Source organism: Halichoerus grypus, chromosome 1, assembly GCF_964656455.1.
Source record: "Halichoerus grypus chromosome 1, mHalGry1.hap1.1, whole genome shotgun sequence".
NCBI classification, from domain to species: Eukaryota; Metazoa; Chordata; class Mammalia; order Carnivora; family Phocidae; genus Halichoerus; species Halichoerus grypus.
The window spans coordinates 120,435,102-120,453,054 of record NC_135712.1 but is presented as its reverse complement, the minus strand read 5'-3'; the positions used below and the strand labels follow the sequence as shown (position 1 = coordinate 120,453,054).

The window sequence follows — 17,953 nt, the reverse complement described above, 5'->3', positions numbered from 1 at the left end:
TGAGGGCCCGGGGTGGGGGGAGATTGGCCCCCACGTTGCCCAGCTGCAAAAGTCTGGGAACCCACGGCCCACCCCCACGCATGCCCAGGGGCCAGCGCCAGCAAGATCCCCCCCCCCCCCGCCCAGCAGGCTTTATCTCTGCTTTCCCTTGGCAGTGGGTGGCTTGAGAACGGATGGTGGGAACGTCAAGGCTGGTCTGGAGGTCTGGATTCTTTTTGCAGGGGAGGAAGTGCACGATCCTCCTCTGTAGCTTCAGAGAAGGGCGTCAAAACCAGACCTGGTGGGCTGAGGGTGCCGTGGGACATGGGGCAGAGTGGCCATCTGGATGTGAAGGCCATGCTTGCTCCTAGAAGGGAAGTGTGCCCCCTCACTCTGTCACCTCATCATTGTCACCACACGCCTGCCTGGGAGGATCTGTCTGCCCATTCTGCAGCTAAAGAAACTGAGTCTGAGAGAGGCTAAGAGGTTTGTGGTAGGGGAGAGCCGGCGGAGACTGGGGAGGAGGGGACTCAGATGTGCTTGATGCCAGAGCCCAGGGGTCAGGACAGGGCAGGAAAGCTTCTTGGAGGAGGTGGAATTTGATCGGCTGAGACTTCAGCGACAGTCAATTGCATTATCTGAAAGAACCAGTTGGAGAGAAGAAACCCCCTGTGTTTTCTTAGTCAGGAGAGATGTCCTGTCTCGGGCTGCCACGGCTGCCACCTTGCATTAGGCTGCCCCTGGGGCCCCCTGCATGGAGTAGGGAAATTAGAGCCAATCAAGGCAATTTCAAGGCAGCAGCTTCCTTCCCAGCAGCCTGCGGCCATGCCTGTTAACCAGCCTGCAGCCCCACTAGCCCGATACCACGAGCAAATGGCCCCTAATGGGGACCAGACCTCCTCTGCCCTCCCACCTGCCTGCCTATGCGCGGAGCTGAGAAAGCTGCCCTGGGGGGGCGGGGTTGTCCTACTGGGCCAGAATGGGGTGGGGGAAGGAAGGAGCTGGAGCCGTACACGGGGTCATCTGGCAACTCCGACCCCCAGGCCTTCCTCTGCCCAGCAGAGGGTCCAGGAATGCTGTCCCCACTCTTTACTAAAGGGAACCCAGAGAGGCTGGGTGCCAGGGCTGCTGGAGAGACTCTGCAGTGTATGTTGCTCCCGTCCAGGTCCTCCTCTCAGGCCCCATCTCCCTAGATTTGGTTTGAGTCCTTATCAGCCCTCACCTGGGGTTCTTGGACTTGCTCTTTATGGGTCTTCCTGCTTCTGATCCCTCTGCCTCCTGGCTCCCTTCCACCCTGCTGTTTTTGGGAGATTTTCTAAAATATATTCGATGGCATTACTTCTCTGCTTTACCATCCTCCATGGCTCCCTATTGTCTTCAGGGGGAAAGACAAAGTTCTGAGCTGAGAGGCCCACTCCTGGGGCCCCTGTCTTGCCCACTTCCCAAGCCTCCCCTCTTGAATGAGTTGGGACTAGGGTGAGGAGAGTGAGACACTCATCTTCGGTGCAAAATATAAGGGGGTGCCCCAAAGCTCAGTAACCGAGATAAATAATATTGTTTGTTTAAGTAAGCTCCACGTGGAGCCCAATGCGGGGCTTGAACTCACAACCCTGAGATTAAGACCTGAGCTGAGATCAAGAGTCAGATGCTTAACTGACTGAGCCACCCAGGCGCCCCAAGATAAGTAATATTTTAATGGAGTCTGTTTTGGAATCAAAATTAATGCAAAAAAATCCGTGATAAATTATCAAAATTTTGAATGAAGACGTGGACCAACAGGGCCAGGATTAGTGAGGGAAGCAGTGAGTTGTGCAAGGCATGGTCAGATGCTGCTTTTTCGTGGGCCTTGTGCTGGCCCTGGGTCTGGATGCGCCCGCCTCATTCTCTATCATCCAGCTGGGGCCGAATAGCTGCTCAGCATCCCCCGAGCACCACTTTGCAGTGCTGTCCCCTCCTCCTGGAATTTTCTCCCAGCTTCCTTCTCCCATTCCTGGATCCTTTAGAATGCCTCTGAAACTCAGCTCTGGCAGTCCCTCCCCTATCCTCAGGCCAGGTGAGGAGACCTTCCATGTCACCCCCGCCCCCACCCGCACTGCCTGTCATTTGGCTTCTGCTCCTTCAGAGTAGAATGTTGACTCATTCATCTCTGCATTCTTAAAGCCCATCATGGGGGCTGACGCAGATTAGGCTTTGATTGGCTCTGACTGATGAATGAATGGACAAATGAAAGAATAACGGGGCTATGGGTCATATGCCGTTTCAACTAAAACTTTAATGACCAAAACCAAACAAAACCCTTAGAGTTCCTCAGACCCGGATGGGTCCACATCTGTGCTGCTAACACCGTAGAGTGCTGCAATGTTTGGCCCAATGAACAGATTCTAGCAGTCTCTGAAACTCTCCGTGATGGAACTTGACCTATACTTTTTAAAAACACTTTTTTTTCGTGAATAAAGCTCTTCAACTAAAAGATAACATAGGAAGAGGGAGACTGTGCTGGCCAATCCTCTCCAAATAAGGCAAAACCCAACTTTCCTTTATTTTTAGCAATGACTTTCTTGACTGCAAGAAGGCACAGTTCCATGAACCAGCCTTGCATTTTGGTCCAACAAACCCACCAACTTCCAGAAAAGTTTCAACAACTCCTAAAGATTCGAATGTCCATGATAACCCAATCACCCCTTCGAGAGATGGGGCCCCCGGACAGAGCCTGAAACATGAGTTGGGGCCCAGTCGCCCTGTCCCCAGGACAACTCCCCAGCCAGACTGGCCAGTGAGGCCCCCTGAGCAAGCCTCCTCAAACTTCTGGAGAAATTCAGTTTTGCATTTCCCTGAAGTTTGGTGGGCCTGACACCAGAACACGCTTGAAAATCCCCATTCCAGGCCCCTGGGGAGCCCGGCCCACAGCAGAGGAGCTGGAGGAAGTTAAAGCACCTCACTATCACCCTCCATACCCTCACTGTCCTCATCTCCAGACTGGCCTGGGTTCCCCGTAACCTGAGCGGGAGCCACCTAGCACCAGGCTGGCTGGAGGGAAATGCCTGGGCCCCTGGTCAAGTCAGGAGCACTCAGTGCCTGTCGACTCATCTGGAAAATGGGGATAACGTCAGGATGAGCTAATCGATGCAAAAGCCAGAAAGCCCGCCGTCTTGCTGTCTCTGTTTCCAATATGATTTTTATGGCCTTCAAGATGGTGTCTCCTTGTAGTGTCTCTCTGTCACAGGCTCCTTTTTCTGCTCGAATTCCTCTGTGTTTGGCTAAGAACAATGTGTTTTCCCTACATTCGTCGAGTTGCTCAAAATTCCTAATGCTCATTCATGTTCTTTCCAAGGATTAGCAGAACACCCCTTGCTCATCTTTCACCACACTCCCTCCGCACGTGGGGTAAAAATTATACTTGAGTAGAACCCTGGCTATCGATGCCCGTAAAATGGAGACTTTGGCGAGACTCCCTTGCATGGCGCAAAGTGGGAATGAGGCTGAAAAGCAGGCCTGAGCATCTTTAATGACGTGCAGAAAGAGAGGGGCCTCTGCCTGCCTGGGCAGATGTGCACAGCTGTTAATGGAGAAGCCCCTAATACTGCGACCAGCACAGGGTAACGGATACCCTCAAATGCTTCCTAGCGGAGTTAAGAATTTTTTGTTGATAGTGCCTTTGAACTAAGGTCATTTAAGTATACAACAGATGTTCCTCTGAGGGAAACAGACTTATAAAGTCAGGAACACAGAAGGGACCTAATGGTTTACTGGGGGTGGCGCATTAAGTTCATAGCAGTTTAACTCCTTTCAATGTTAAACAAAACAATGACGCAATTTTATGCACAATAAAAACCTGTCAAAACAATCATCCTGGGCAGTGGAGGTCCTTTCAGTCACTCTTCTTCTAAAGATGAACTGAGGGCACAAGTGACGGACATTTCTGGCTTCTCCGTGTGGTTAAGGGCAATCCGTGTGTGGCAGCCTCAGCAATTTCAATGCTGAATCGTCGGGGATGGTCAGAGTCTGAAGCTCGGGGGTAGAGGGAGGGAGGGGGCAGGCATAACCTTAAAAGGCAGAAAATTCATGGTCTGTGTGGCTTACAGGTCTTGCTAGCCTTCCACAGGTGGAATCCGCAGTCACCTGGGAGGCGAGGTTGGTGGGGAGCTGGGCGAATCCCGTTCTCGTAGCTGCCTCCACGTGTCACACTCCATCATTAGAGCTTTATCAGTCTGACCACAGATAGTTTTTGAGTGCCTGCTAAGCATCAGGCACCTCCACCGGCGTTCAGCGTCGACCCTTTCAGGGTCCTCAATGGAAATGTGCTTCTCTCTGGGAGAAGTCCTGGAGCAGAGCGAGAGAAGACTGGATTTGAATTCAGATCAGAGGCTGAATCCTAGTTCTGGCCTTTATTAGCTGTGTGACCTCGGGCAAGTTGCTTATCCTCTTTGAGCCTATATATCCCATTTATGAAATGGAAGTGGTCATACTCACGTCACAAGATTATTGTCAGACTTGAGTGAAAGAAATGGATGAAAATTCTCAGTATAGTTCCTGGAACAGACTGGAGGTTTCACTTTCTTTCTCAAGGAAGAGCTGGGCAGCATCCTGTCTCCAGGGAGCTCATAGTTTAGATGAGCAGACATACTCCATGTGCACAGAGTGCATTGATTCTGCTGGGCCTTAAGAACGCTGGTGCTTTAGAAGCTGAGCAGAGGCAGGCCGCTTGGACTGGGGGACCAGGGATGGGTCCCTGGGGGCACAGGCCTTGAGCTGGGGCAGGTAGACTGTGGAAAGGAAAAGAGTGGGCATTTCATTCAGGCAGAGCGCAGCGAGTACAGGTGCGCTGGGAACCCTGAAAGCATGTTGGAAGCCCACGGCGAGGCAGCCGGTCTGGTGGAAGCATAAGGTTCAGTGAGTAACTGGGTAGGAATTAAGATTGCTAGGGACGTGGGGTACAGATTGGGAAGGGCTTTGAATGCCAAGCTTGGCTTTTTCTGAGGCAGCCCAGACCATGGTGGCTCTTTGAACTAACGGACACGAATAATGTTTGTATTCCAAGATGTGTCTAGTTCATGAACGGGGGAGACCTGGCACACTCCCCCTCTCCTCTGTCCATAGCAGACATGACTAATCAATCTCAGCCTGGAGGCCGGAAGAAAATTTGGGAGCTGCTGTAATTGTCTGTGGGTGTGGGGGACGGAGGTGTGCCCTGTGTGCATTTGTTCGGTTACTTGAGAACATGGAGAGAAAGGGCTCACTGTGAGTGTACAATGATCTTCATCTTTGCTGCTCCCGGGACAGATTCTGGGTCTGGAACCTTCTCGCCAGTCTCCCAGCTGCTCTGCGTTCACCGTCCTGAGCAGTCTCTGGTGCCCCCTGTTGGATCCCCAGACCAGAGTCTGAGAGCTGCCACTGCCCTGGCGTCCAGCCGCAGAGCCCTGGCCCGCGGGGAGAGGGGCTGGGGCTGGCAGGCTGGCCCCTGCAGCCCTGGGTCCGAGGTTCAGCAGTCAGCCGTGAGTTGTGGTTTCCCTCTTTGGCAACAACGCACATCTGAAGTGTCTGACTATTTGGGCAGGAGCTTGGCAGGCTTGGCCTCGCTTCGGAAGGGGGGTGGAATTTTCCCAAAAGGACAAACCATTTAAATCTTTCAGGACTTTCTACAGTTACCAAAGTGCCAGAAATAGAACGCAAGTCTGCTTCACATTGTTGTAATTTCCTTCTTGATTTGCATTTCGAGCCAATTTTGATCTACAGAGATGGCAGCTCCCAGAACTGCGTCCTGTCTCTGCAGGAACGGGAGAGGTGTGGAGGCCGCTGGAGAGGAAAGGCCACCCTTCAGCCAACCCCCCACCCCCAGCATCTGTGTGGGGTTGCTCCGTTCCACACGGCCCCTTCAGAAGGGAAGGGCAGGGGCGCCTGGGTGGCTCAGTTGGTTAAGCGACTGCCTTCGGCTCAGGTCATGATCCTGGAGTCCTGGGATCGAGTCCCACATCGGGCTTCCCTTGCTCTGTGGGGAGCCTGCTTCTCTCTCTGCCTCTGCCTGCCACTCCCCCTGCTTGTGCTCTCTCTGTCAAATAAAGAAATAAAATCTTAAAAAAAAAAAAAGAAGGGAAGGGCAGCTGCCTTCTGCTACCTAGAGAAGCCTGGAGAAGCCTGGGGCGTGTGAATAGCCGGTTTCACGCCTCGCTGAGCCTGGCATCTCCAGCCATGCTGCAGCCACTCTCTTCACCTCTGTGGCCACTGTCGTCTCTCCTAGAAGACTGGAACGGCCTCCTCAGTGGTCTCTCTGCCTCCTCTCTTGGTCTCCGGCCCCCCTGCTCCACCATTTCAGACGGCAGCCAGGGTGGTCTATTTAAGAGCAATGCTAGTAATAGGAGAGACTGACTGGATGGTCTTCTAGGTCCTTTGCATGCAGCAACCTGGTGGGGGGGGGGATGGCATTATCACTTGCCTCATGCCCGTTTTATAGAGAAGGAAACTGAGGCACGGGTGTTTAATAGCTCCCTTGAGACTACACAGCTAGCAGTGGAAGAGCCGGGACGTCCATGCACCGGGTCCTCCTAGCTCTGCTGATGCCTCAATTCTGCTTAAAGCTGATCTCCGGCTTCCCGTTGAGCTTAGAATAACAGTCGTCCCTTGCCAGGCCCTGCAGGATCTGCCCGGGGACCCACCTTTGATCTCTCTCAGGCCATTTCCGTCTCGCTCATTCTGCTCTAGTGAGCCTGGAAGAGGGTTCCTGGATAAAATAGAGAATGCCCAGTTAAATTTGGACTTCAGAGAAACCATGAGTACTTTTTCAGGAGAGGTATGTCTCAGGCGGGGTTTGGGACATACTTAGACTAAAGAAGTATTTGCTGCTCTCTGAAGTTCAGATTTAGCTTTTGTGGGTGTGTACATGTGCGTGCGTGCATGTGCACGTGCCATTAAACCTTGCAACTCTGGCTTCGGCTTTTTCCGTTCCTCCAGTTGCTGAATGTGTGCCACCTCAGGGCCTTTGCTTCACTTTTCCCTCTGCCTGCAGGGCTCTTCCCTCACTCTGCCTAGCTGGCTCCTCTGTGTCCTTCACGTGTCAGCTTGGGTGTCACCTCCTCCGGGACGCCTTCCCTGACCACCAGTCTAAAGCAGGACTCCCTCTTCTTCTGCTTCAGAGCATCCTCTTCTCTCCCCACGATTTGGAGTTACATGTATAACCTTCATTCAGCCTGCCTTCCTGCCTGGGCTCTGAGCTCCCCAGGGAAGGGCTGATGCCCAGTGCCAGCGGGAGCCAGGCCCACGTCACTTGTTATGTCGATAAATAGCTCTGCTTGTACCCACGTTGGTCCCTCCTCCGGAAGCCCTCTCTCTCGCCTCACCCTGTTCTCTATTCTTAGTGTCCTTTTAATTTGGTTGAATCAGTGTTACTGATGAGCCTGTGTCTGGAGCCAAACTAGATGGGTCCCCGGGAGCTCAGTTCTTGCCCACAGGGAGCTCGTGTGAGTAAAGGGGACACATGGGGACAGTGAGCTCTGGTGTAGTGGGCTAAGTGCAGAGCTGATGGCCTGGGTGACGTGTCGTCAGGCAAGTGCCCTCCTGGCAGGCTCCTGTGCCGCCCGCCTTCACCCCCACCCTGGGAAGAGCCAGTCCTCCTGGCCGTGTCCCAGGAGAGCTTTGTATAGACCTCAGCCAGGGGTCATCCTGCTGACTCCCCTGCCCATGCCTCCTGGAGGGCGGAGTTCCTGCTCGCTCCTCCCATCCCCCCAGCTCTTCCTAACAGCCCCAATCACCGCGAATTGGTTTATACCTTAGAATGCTTTGGGCTGCGTGACAGAATGTATGACTCAGACTACTTAAGTCAATAGGAAATGTCTTGTTTCACACTGCAAGGAAGGCCAGAGGCAGGGTGCACAGATCCGGCAGCTCACTGGTGGCTGCAGGGACCCGGGTCTCCCTGTCCCTCTGTTCCATTGTCTTCAGCGTGGGTGCCGTGCTGGGAGCGGTTCCCTGAGATCAAGGTGGCCACCGGTGGCCCTCGGGTCTGCATGCAGCTCTGTTGTCAGCCAGCAGGAGAGTGAGACAAGCGAACAACCATGGCACATCTGTGCCTATCCTCAGTCTCACAGGGACAGTGGCACACTCTGGACCACAGACAAGTATCAGGGAAGTTCCTTGTTCTTATTAGCTTAGGGCAGAGGTTTCCAAACTGCCTCAGTGACGGCACCCTTAGTGCCTCAGAAAGTTTTATGGCATCGTAGGCCAAAAGAAATATCTAACAGTTCTCCTTATTAAGTACTTAGGTACAAACTAATAAGGTGCAAAATTAGTGGTAATTAAAAAACAGTGCACATAAAGTGAAAAGAATTATCTTTTTATAGCATTCTTAATTAACCATAGATAAACATCTGAACAAAATTCGGGTTCTGTTTTGAAAGAGAAAGAGAGAGTGGGTGCCAATAGGTAACAGAATCCACCAAAGTGGACATTACGACCATTGCCTGAATGTTGAATTTCAAGCTGTCAAGGAAAGGGAACTACCTTCTAGCAGCTACTTCCTGATGCTCCCCACTGCTGTTGCTTCATTCCTGTTACATAGCGTAATTTCACTTGGTTTCGGTAGGTGACTCTGTTCAACACGTCAGTAACTGGCTCTGGGATTCTTCACCTCTTTTGTGACAGGCTGGTGAAGTCTCTGAGCCCTTCCCAGAAAAATGAGATGGAGTAGACTTATGTTCACATGCTGCTTGGCCCCTAATTCACTTTGTCATTTTTAGGTGCATCTCTGACCACTCTCAACCTTGGTTTCTGGTTGAGATCTGTGAAATGCTGACGGGCTCTCCCACACAGTCTCCTCCAGGATGACCTCCTGCCCTGGAATGAGGGGTTCCTCTCGCCGCTGGGCTAACTGGGGTGCTGAGGACACCTGTTCACTAGAGCCGTGACCCCTTCCTCCCGAGAGCCTAGGTGTCCCCTGAGCCAACCAGCCATTCATCCCGGGCAGTTCTGGCTTGGCCCAGTGGCTGGCCGCTGGTCACAGGGCACATTCGGATCATGGCCTGTTCTCTCCATCCTCAGCCCAGAGAGAGGATTCCGTCCTGATGTCAGTGGCAGCCTCCACCACCTGGAGCCAGGGATCTGGCTCCTGGCTCACCAGAGACCCGGAGGAAATGTCTGCGCTCTGAGTCAGCGAGGCCCGCAGGTACAGTTTCTCTTGGCTACTACACAGGCTTATCGGAGTGCAGTGTCCTTGTTCCCCCGCGAGTAAGTTCAGACAATCTCTTTCCGGAGATTATGTTCCCAAGCCTCCACGCAGCCCGGGGCTTTGATAACCACCTGGTGAAGCGGCCTTCACCTCCCCTCCTGGGGAAGCTTCGTGTCATGTTTCGGAGCTGCCTGCCTGAGGGGAGCTGCACGGCCAGAGCTGGGGGTCAGATGTCAGATGAGCGAGTGCTGGTCACCGCCTGGGCCAGACGGAGACAGGGTAAGGCTGCGGCCAGATAACCCGTGCTCTCTCTCCTTGCTGCATGTCAGCCTCCGAGCGCCTCCTCTGATTGCGCTGGTGTTCCTGTTCTACACCAAGCATAAGTGATCCATCCATCAGACCTTTTGTGTACTGTTGACTTTGGGTCAGGCAACCTTTTTCAAATGTTTCAATATATAATTATATTTAATCCTCATCATAGCTTGATAGAGGTAATTTAATTTCCTTCATTCCCATGTCACAGATTATAGGATTGAGACGAGCCAGTTAAATAACTTCCCAAGAGCATGCTATTGGCAAGTGGGAAGGCTAGGATAGGAGGTGAGGCCATTTGACACCCTTGTCTGGATCCCTGCCTCCTATGCTGCCAGCCTCTACCCTGGGCTGGGGCCTTTGTACCCCATTCCAGTGCCCTTCCTGACCAGTGAAGACCCGCGTTCACTCAACTCACTGGTGGCAGAGATTCTGAGACCTGCGCTTCTAATCTCTTGGGCCCAGAGCGCTTTCCAAACATGTTTAAAGTTTTTCTTTTCTTTTTTTTTTTCTTTAATTTTGTGGGGAAGATGGCCTTTGAGGGGTGGGGGAGACAGAGAAATGTTTGGTGCTTGGAAACCCCAGGATTGATAGTGGTGGCAAGATAACTGGATCCAGAGCAGCAAGGTCTGTGGTTGAGGGCTCCTCTCTCACTTGCACAGAGCATGGGGTAGCAAATTCTCCGTTTATCAAGTGTAAACTGGCTCAGTCCTCCCAGAGAAGATTGGGTAACAGAGACCAAGAACCCTAAAAATGTTCCTACACTTTACCCAACAGAGCCATTTCTAGGAATCTGTCCCAGGGAAATCTTTTGAAATATAGGCTTTTCATGTCATTACTTTTGCAATACCACAAAACAAACAAACTCAGGGGAATGCTCATATAAACCCTGGTTCAGTCCAGGGAAGGAAGATCATGCAGCCTTTAAAAATGGTATTTACGACGAGAGTTTGATGGAATGAGAGAAATCCTGATGATTTAAGGTTAAGCCAAAGGAGGGGGCAGGGGAAGGTGAGCACAGAATGACAGAATGATAAATACTATAGCATCTCGGTTATTTGGAAGGAAAAAAATGAACAAAGGGAAAAAAGACTGGAAGGAAAATCCTATAATATTGATTGCTCCTCTTGGCAATTTTCTGTTTTTTTTTTTTTTTTTTAAAGATTTTATTTATTCATTTGAGACACAGAGATACAGAGAGAGAGAGAGCATGAGCAGTGGGAGAGGCAGAGGGAGAGGAAGAAGCAGACTCCCCGCTGAGTCAGGAGCCCGATGTGGGACTCGATCCCAGGACCCTGGGATCATGACCTGAGCCGAAGGCAGACGCTTAACCATCTGAGCCACCCAGGCGCCCCGGCAATTTTCTGTTTGTATGGTTTTCTACAGATTTAGCTCTACTTGTGTAGTTGGAAAAAACCAACCAACCAGCCATAACAATAAATAGAAGTGAACATTCCGGGGGGGTTGGGGCCTCTCCAGACCCGGAGGGCAAGGGCAGCCCCAGCCTTCTCTGCTCCCACAGGTCCTAAGGGAGGGGTAGGCTCAGGGACTGTCAGAAGCACCATGTTGAACTGACCTGGAAGACTCGCTGCCCCAGTGTTGGGGGGAGGGGGTAGTGCTCCAGCTCACCCTCGCTGGAGGGGGGAGTGTGCGCACCTGGGTGGGTTGGGATGGCTCCTTGTGCAACCAGCTGAGCCGACTTTGCCTGTTGCTTGGGGAGGGCCCAGGAAGGAACAGGCCCTCTGAGAGGGTGCCCCAGCTGGCCGGCCAAGAGTTGACTTGTAGTTGGGCTTCCCTTCATCCCTTCTGCAAAGCCAAACAAAATCCATGTTGCCATGGAAAGTGCTGCACGTTGAGTGGGTGTGGAGAAGCAGAGCCTCCAGGCAAAAGAGAGGTCTGAGTTTAGATCTGGTTTGAAGTCCAGAGAGATGGCTGGAGAGTCAGGGGAAACCTCCTACATGGTCCAGGATGCCCAGCAGGGTCCAAAGCTCTGGGCTGGGGTGGGTCCACCAAATCCATGCCACAACTCCCTCTGCATACCCACCTCCTGTGGAACTAAGGGTCCAAATGGCTTGCCCCGCAGGCAGGCCACTGGCTTGGGGAGTGAGTGGACAGAGCCTACACATAGGAGACTGTGGCCCTCAGCAGAGTGGACTCCAAAAAGTCCTGCTGCCTCATTAATAATCATATCTTCTGTCTTTTGAGTGCTTGCCTTGCTGTGGTGCGCCCTGCCCTGGAAACTACTCAGATGTCTACATAGGGGTCATTTGGATGAACAGCTGGAGCAGCCTGGGACCCGCCCCAACCCTTGGTCTGCTGCCTGGGCGAATCAAGCATGAACAGCGGGGCAGGGTGGGGAGGAGGAATTGGCCTCCAGAAGAGCCACAGGGTGCTGAGGAAGGCCCCCAAGGAGCCAGTGGAGCGACTCTCCACGTGGCAGGGTTGACAGTGAGGCTCCACTGGGTGGAAACCTGAGCTCTCCACGGCTCTCCTCTGTTCATGTGATTCCTGTGTTCTGCTCATTCCTGAGCCTCCTCTCCACCCACCCACAGACTCACGGCCAGAGTGGTGTCACTGGCCCTGGCGCTGTGCAGATGTGCGCATGGGCCCCCCGCTGGCCCCACTCGCCCTGGCTGCCTCGGTCTCCACGCTGGAGTCTGACTCACCGCCCCCAGGAGCAGTCTCGGGTTTCCTTTGCTGGATCTCTTTGGGACTTCTTTCTCCGTGGTGGCTGGACTGGCCCGCTCAGCTATGCCTGGCATGCATGTGGTCACGGGACAGTTACGGAGTTACTTGGTGCTGGTTATTTTGGTTTTGCGTTTTGTCTGTTACTATTTCTTAATACTGCTTAGATGAGAAGGAGATGTGGTTACATAAAAAGAGTAGGGACTTTTGGCTGTCGGCGGCAAGGAAACTCACAGTGCAGGGCTTCAGTCCTCCCACCTACTTTATCATAGTAGCTACTATTTATTGAGTGCTTACTGTGTACTCCGCCCACCCTCATCACGTTTCCCCTAATTTTCACGACAACCCTACAGAGTAGGTGTTTTTGGATCACTCATTCACGCCACAACTCTTGGACTCGTCTTCACTGTCCGTCAGGCATTCTTACCACCCCTATTGTAAGGTGCAGCGACCCAGGCTAAGCCTCTTGCTCAGTAACTTGCCTAAGCGCTCAAGGCAAGGAATGAAAGGAGGTGAGGGAGGTCTGGTGGGATTGGGCCCAGCTCTAGGGAGGCCTGTGTGTGTCAGACTGGTGAGTTTGGGGATTGCTGCTGAGAATGGGACCTTTAGGAACATGATTCTGAACCAGCAGGTGTGTGTGTGCGTGTGTGTGATGATTTGTTGAGAAGGGGTGTGGCTCTGGAAGAGGACACAAGCACTGATTGATGAGCTTGAGGTCTGCTGGAGATGAGCCCAGTTCATTGTACAGGTTCCCCAGACTTTCATTGAAAAGGAAGAGCTGAGAACATAGGAACAACTGAGACTGAATTTGAAGTCATGAAATTTGTTTTATTAGATTTGACTTTCTTAAAGCTCCCTGTAAGGCTCAGATTACTCCCAGCCCACATTTCCATCCAAAGGTCTTAGTGGACACGTACCAGGTGCTTGGGCCTCGGCCTGCCGCTCTGGGGAGGGAGGGAGAGAGAGCGAGCAAGTGTGGAGCCTGCACGCAGGGAGTTACTGCCCAGGCAGGGGTGACAAGACCAACGTGTGTTTCCATGCGCCATGGGCTGGAGAGCTCACAGATAACTCCACAGAGGAGGTGGCCCCTGAGTTGGGCCTTAAAAGTAGGGTAGGAGCTAGATTGGTGAGACAGAGCTAAGGACACGCAGGGAGAAAGCCCAGCATGAGAATGGAGGGGACCGTTTTAAGCATGATTGTTGCAGGCCAGGGTCTAGCTTGAAAGGAGTGGAGGAGGCTGTGTGTGCTTTTTTTCTTTCCCGTTACTGAGATGTAGTTGACATATAGCCCCGTATAAGTTTAAGGTGTACAGACAGCATAATGACTTGACTTACACATATTGTGAAATTATTACAATAAATTTAATGTTCATCGTTTCATATAGATACAAAAAAAAGAAGTAAAAGAAAAAAATGTTTTTTCTTTGTGATGAGAACTTTTAACAACTTTCCAATATACCATACAGCATATAGTCATCTATAGTCATCTTGTTGTGCATTACCACCCTGGGACTCATTTATCTTCTAACTGGAAGTTTGTCCCTTTTGCCCACCTTCCTGCAATGCCCCGCCCACCACTCCTGCCTCTTTCCAAGTCTGATCTCCTTTTCTATGACTTTGATTTTTCCTTTTTTAGGGTGCTTGCCTTGCTGTGGTGCGCCCTGCCCTGGAAACTACTCAGATGTCTACATAGGGGTCATTTGGATGAACAGCTGGAGCAGCCTGGGACCCGCCCCAACCCTTGGTCTGCTGCCTGGGCGAATCAAGATTCCACATGTGAGATCATACAATATTTGTCTTTTTCTGACTTATTTCAGTGAGCATAATGCCCTCAAAGTCCATTCATGTTATCACAAATGGTAGGATTTCCTTCTTGTTTATGGCTGAATAATATTCCATTGTGTGTATCTACCTCAACTTCATTATCCATTTGTCCATGGACACCTAGTGGTTTCCATAGCTTAGCTGTGGTAAATAATGCTGCCGTGAGCATGGGGGTGCAGATCTCTCTTCGACATAGTGATTTCATTTCCTTTGGCTATGTTTCCAGAAGTGGAATTCCTAGATCCTATGGTAGTTCTATTTGTAAATTTTTGAGGAACCACCATCCTGTTTTCCATAGTGGCTGCACCAGTTTGCACTCCCACCAGCAGTGCACGAGGGTTCCCTTTTTCCCACATCCTTGCCAACACTTGTTATCTCTTGTCTTTTTCGTGGCAGCCATTCTCACAGGCATGATAATTTTCCTAATTATTAGTGGGGTTGAACACCTTTTAATGGCCAACCTCTTGGCCATTCATATATCTTTTTTAGGGGAGAAAATTATCTCGTTAGTTCTTTCCCCTTTTAAAAATTTGATTATATGGGGTCTGTGTTCTTTGAAAGCTTTAATCTAAGATGTTCCAGCTGAGAAGGAAAAGCAGAGTCCCAGGTCCAATCTGAAGAGTAGAAAAAAAACCTGTCTTGAATTTCTTGCCACCTACTCCCACCTGGAAAATCACACCTGGAATCCCTCGCTGGTGAACTGCCCATGCTCTTCCAATTACCTACAAAGATTAAGAGGCAGTATGACAGGGACGCCTGGGTGGCTCAGTCGGTTAAATATCTGCCTTAGGCTCAGGTCATGATCCCAGAGTTCTGGGATTGAGTCCCACATCGGGCTCCCTGCTCAGTGGGGAGCCTGCTTCTCCCTCTCCCCTTGCCCCTCCCCCTGCTTGTGCTCTCTCTCTCTCTCTCTCTCTCTCTGCCTCCCTCCCTCAAATAAATTAATAAAATCTTTAAAGCAAACAAAACAAGAGGTAGGATGACATAGTGGCTATGAGGTCAGCCTCCAGAGCAGAGAGACTTGGGTTCTAGTCCTGGCTGAGCTACTTCTCAGTGCTGTACCTTAGGCATATTGTTTAGACTCTCTGCATCTTCACTCAGCTGTTTAAAGGAGGTGAGAACTTCTATTTCACCTAATTGTTGTGAGGATCAAGTGAGATATAACGCTAGAAGTTCCAGTGTCTAGGTGGCTCAGACCATGCAGAGTCACATTCAAGGAAGCCCAGTCTGAGGGCCAAAAGTAACTTAAAAAGTATTTCAGTCTTCATGCATGTCTTGAAGAACCTCATAGGAGAGCCATTCTGTAACTCTCCAGAGTGAGTCCCAAAGTCACTCTCCTTTTCCCTCAATTCTCCTGCACCTGCCACAGAAATCCTCACTCACCAAAGGGCTTTTCTGTTCTTTCTCTAGTGATTAGTTGAATTGCATCATGACACGGCAAGTGGAGGGAGCCTGTGAGTGCTCATACACTGTTTTTTTTGCATCGTTACAGAAATAGTGCTTAGAAAGCACTTAGCACAGAGCCTGGCTCTTTAAGACCTCAATGCATTCTGTTATTAATAGGAAACACTGGGGGCGCCTGGGGGGCTCAGTTGGTTAAACTTCTGCCTTCTGCTCAGGTCATGATCCCAGGGTCCTGGGATGGAGCCCCACATGGTGCTCCCTGCTCAGTGGGGAGCCTGCTTCTCTCTCTACCTCTGCCTGCTGCTCCCCCTGCTTGTGCGCTTGCTCGCACTCTCTCTCTCTCTCCCTCTCTGTCAAAAAAAAAAAAAAAAAAACAAAACTTAAACAGTATGGAGGTTCCTCAAAAATTTGAAAATAGAGCTACCCTATGACCTAGCAATTGCACTCCTGGGTATTTACCCCAAAGACACAGATGTAGTGAAAAGAAGGGCCATATGCACCCCAATGTTCATAGCAGCAATGTTCGCAATAGCCAAACTGTGGAAAGAGCCGAGATGCCCTTCAACAGATGAATGGATAAAGAAGATGTGGTCCATATATACAATGGAATATTACTCAGCCATCAGAAAGGATGAATACCCAACTTTTACATCAACATGGATGGGACTGGAGGAGATTATGCTAAGTGAAATAAGTCAAGCAGAGAAAGTCAATTATCATATGGTTTCACTTATTTGTGGAACATAAGGAATAGCATAGAGGACATTAGGAGAAGGAAGGGAAAAATGAAGGGGGGTGGAATTCGGAGGGAGAGATGAACCATGAGAGACTATGGACTCTGAGAAACAAACAGGGTTTTAGAGGGGAGGAGGGAGGGGGGATTGGTTAGCCCGGTGATGGGTATTAAGGAGGGCACGTACTGCATGGAGCACTGGGTGTTACACGAAAACAATGGATCATGGATCATCACATCAAAAACTAATGATGTATTGTGTGGTGACTAATATAACATAATAAAGTTTAAAAATAAATAAATAAATAAATATTTAAAAAATTAAAAAAAATAGGAAACACTGTGAAAGCATGTAGTAATTGTTCAAAAATTGGAGCTCAAAAATATAATCAGCTAATTCAAATAGTACTTTTTCTCCTAAAAATATTAAATAACTGAAAACCGTTATTTAAACCTTGAGAATTTTTATTTTCTTTTTTAAATTTTTTTATTAACATATAATGTATTATTTGTTTCAGGGGTACAGGTCTGTGATTTATCAGTCTTACACAATTCACAGCACTCACCATAGCACATACCCTCCCCAATGTCTATCACCCAGCCACTCCATCCCTCCCACCCCCCTCCACTCCAGCAAACTTTGAAAACTTTTAATAAGTAATGCCCCTAATGTTTTAGTTCCATCGATCTGCTTCCTGAAATGGTGTCTGTGGATCAGCAAGGGAAATTCTCCCCCCTAGGCCAGCTCCGGCAGACTTTCTACTTCCCTTTGCCACTCCTTGTCCCGAAACCACAGTGAGCACTGCTGAAACTCTGGGGACAATTCAGGGAGCTCTGAAGCTGGAAGGGATTTCGGGGCCCCTTGGCCTCCAGAACAGGAGGGGCCACCAGAAAGGAATTCCGAGTGGGAGTGGGCAGGCAAGGAGTCCAGGTGACTTGCCACTTGTGTTTCTTGGAGTTGGTTGGAGTCGCAACTGAGAAGAATTGTGTGAAGACAGAGGAGAGATGGACAGTACAGAACAAGAGCAATTCATTCATTCATTCATTCATTCATTCATTCATTCATTCACCAGCCCTTCATTGAGTAGCTACTCGTAACTGATTGTGGCAGACCGTCTTTTCCAAGGATAGCCAGACATCTATATTTATTCCATCCTACGTGCTTTCCTTACAGTGTGACTGTCGCTCTTTCCACTGAGAAGCGGGTACCTATGTTTATTCTCCTTCAGTCTGGAAGGGTGTGTGTGGCTACTTCGGCCAACAGAGTACAGCGTATGCTGTATGACTTAGAATTTTAGGTCATAAAAATGATACAGATTCCTCTTGTGTTTGTCTGTCTGACTCTCTGTCTCTTCTAGGATGCTTGCCCTTGGCACCCAACCACCCAGAGGAAGCCTAGGCCACAACAAGGGGCCCAGCTAGAGCTTGGTCAGTAGGCAGCATCACCCCCAGCCATTGTGAATGGTCCTTCAGATGGTTCTAGACTCTAGATAAGGCCCCAGATGCTGTGGGTGTGATGTCCCTGCTGTGGCAGATTCCTGACCTCTGGAAATGTTGGACACAATAAACAACTGTTGCTGTTTTGAGTCCTTGATTTTCGGGATAGTTTGTTATGCAGCAATAGATTGCTAATACATAGGCTCTGTGAGGAGGCTGGGCCCACAGAGTGGGAGCGCTGTCAGAGTCTCTAGGGAGATGTCTAAGTTAACAGACAGCAATTCTCTTGCTTGATAAGGTGAGATAGAGAGAAGCGCTGAGGACATTTGTCAAACTCCCCTGGGGCCGTGGGGGTGAGGGCTCAGAAAGGCTTTTTGGAAGAGGCGACACTTCAGCTTGGTCTGGAAGGGTAGGTAAGAGTTAGCC

General features: G+C 50.4%; 1 long non-coding RNA gene across 1 annotated transcript in view; it reads left to right on the top strand.

The window, feature by feature from the left end:
* Positions 1–17,618, top strand: part of LOC144379939 (uncharacterized) — a 200,798-nt gene extending 183,180 nt beyond the window's left edge. Inside the window, exon 3 of the long non-coding RNA XR_013443503.1 lies at positions 17,449–17,618. This is a non-coding gene — a long non-coding RNA (uncharacterized LOC144379939). The remainder of the gene's footprint in view (positions 1–17,448) is intronic.
* The last annotated feature ends 335 nt before the right edge of the window (positions 17,619–17,953 follow it).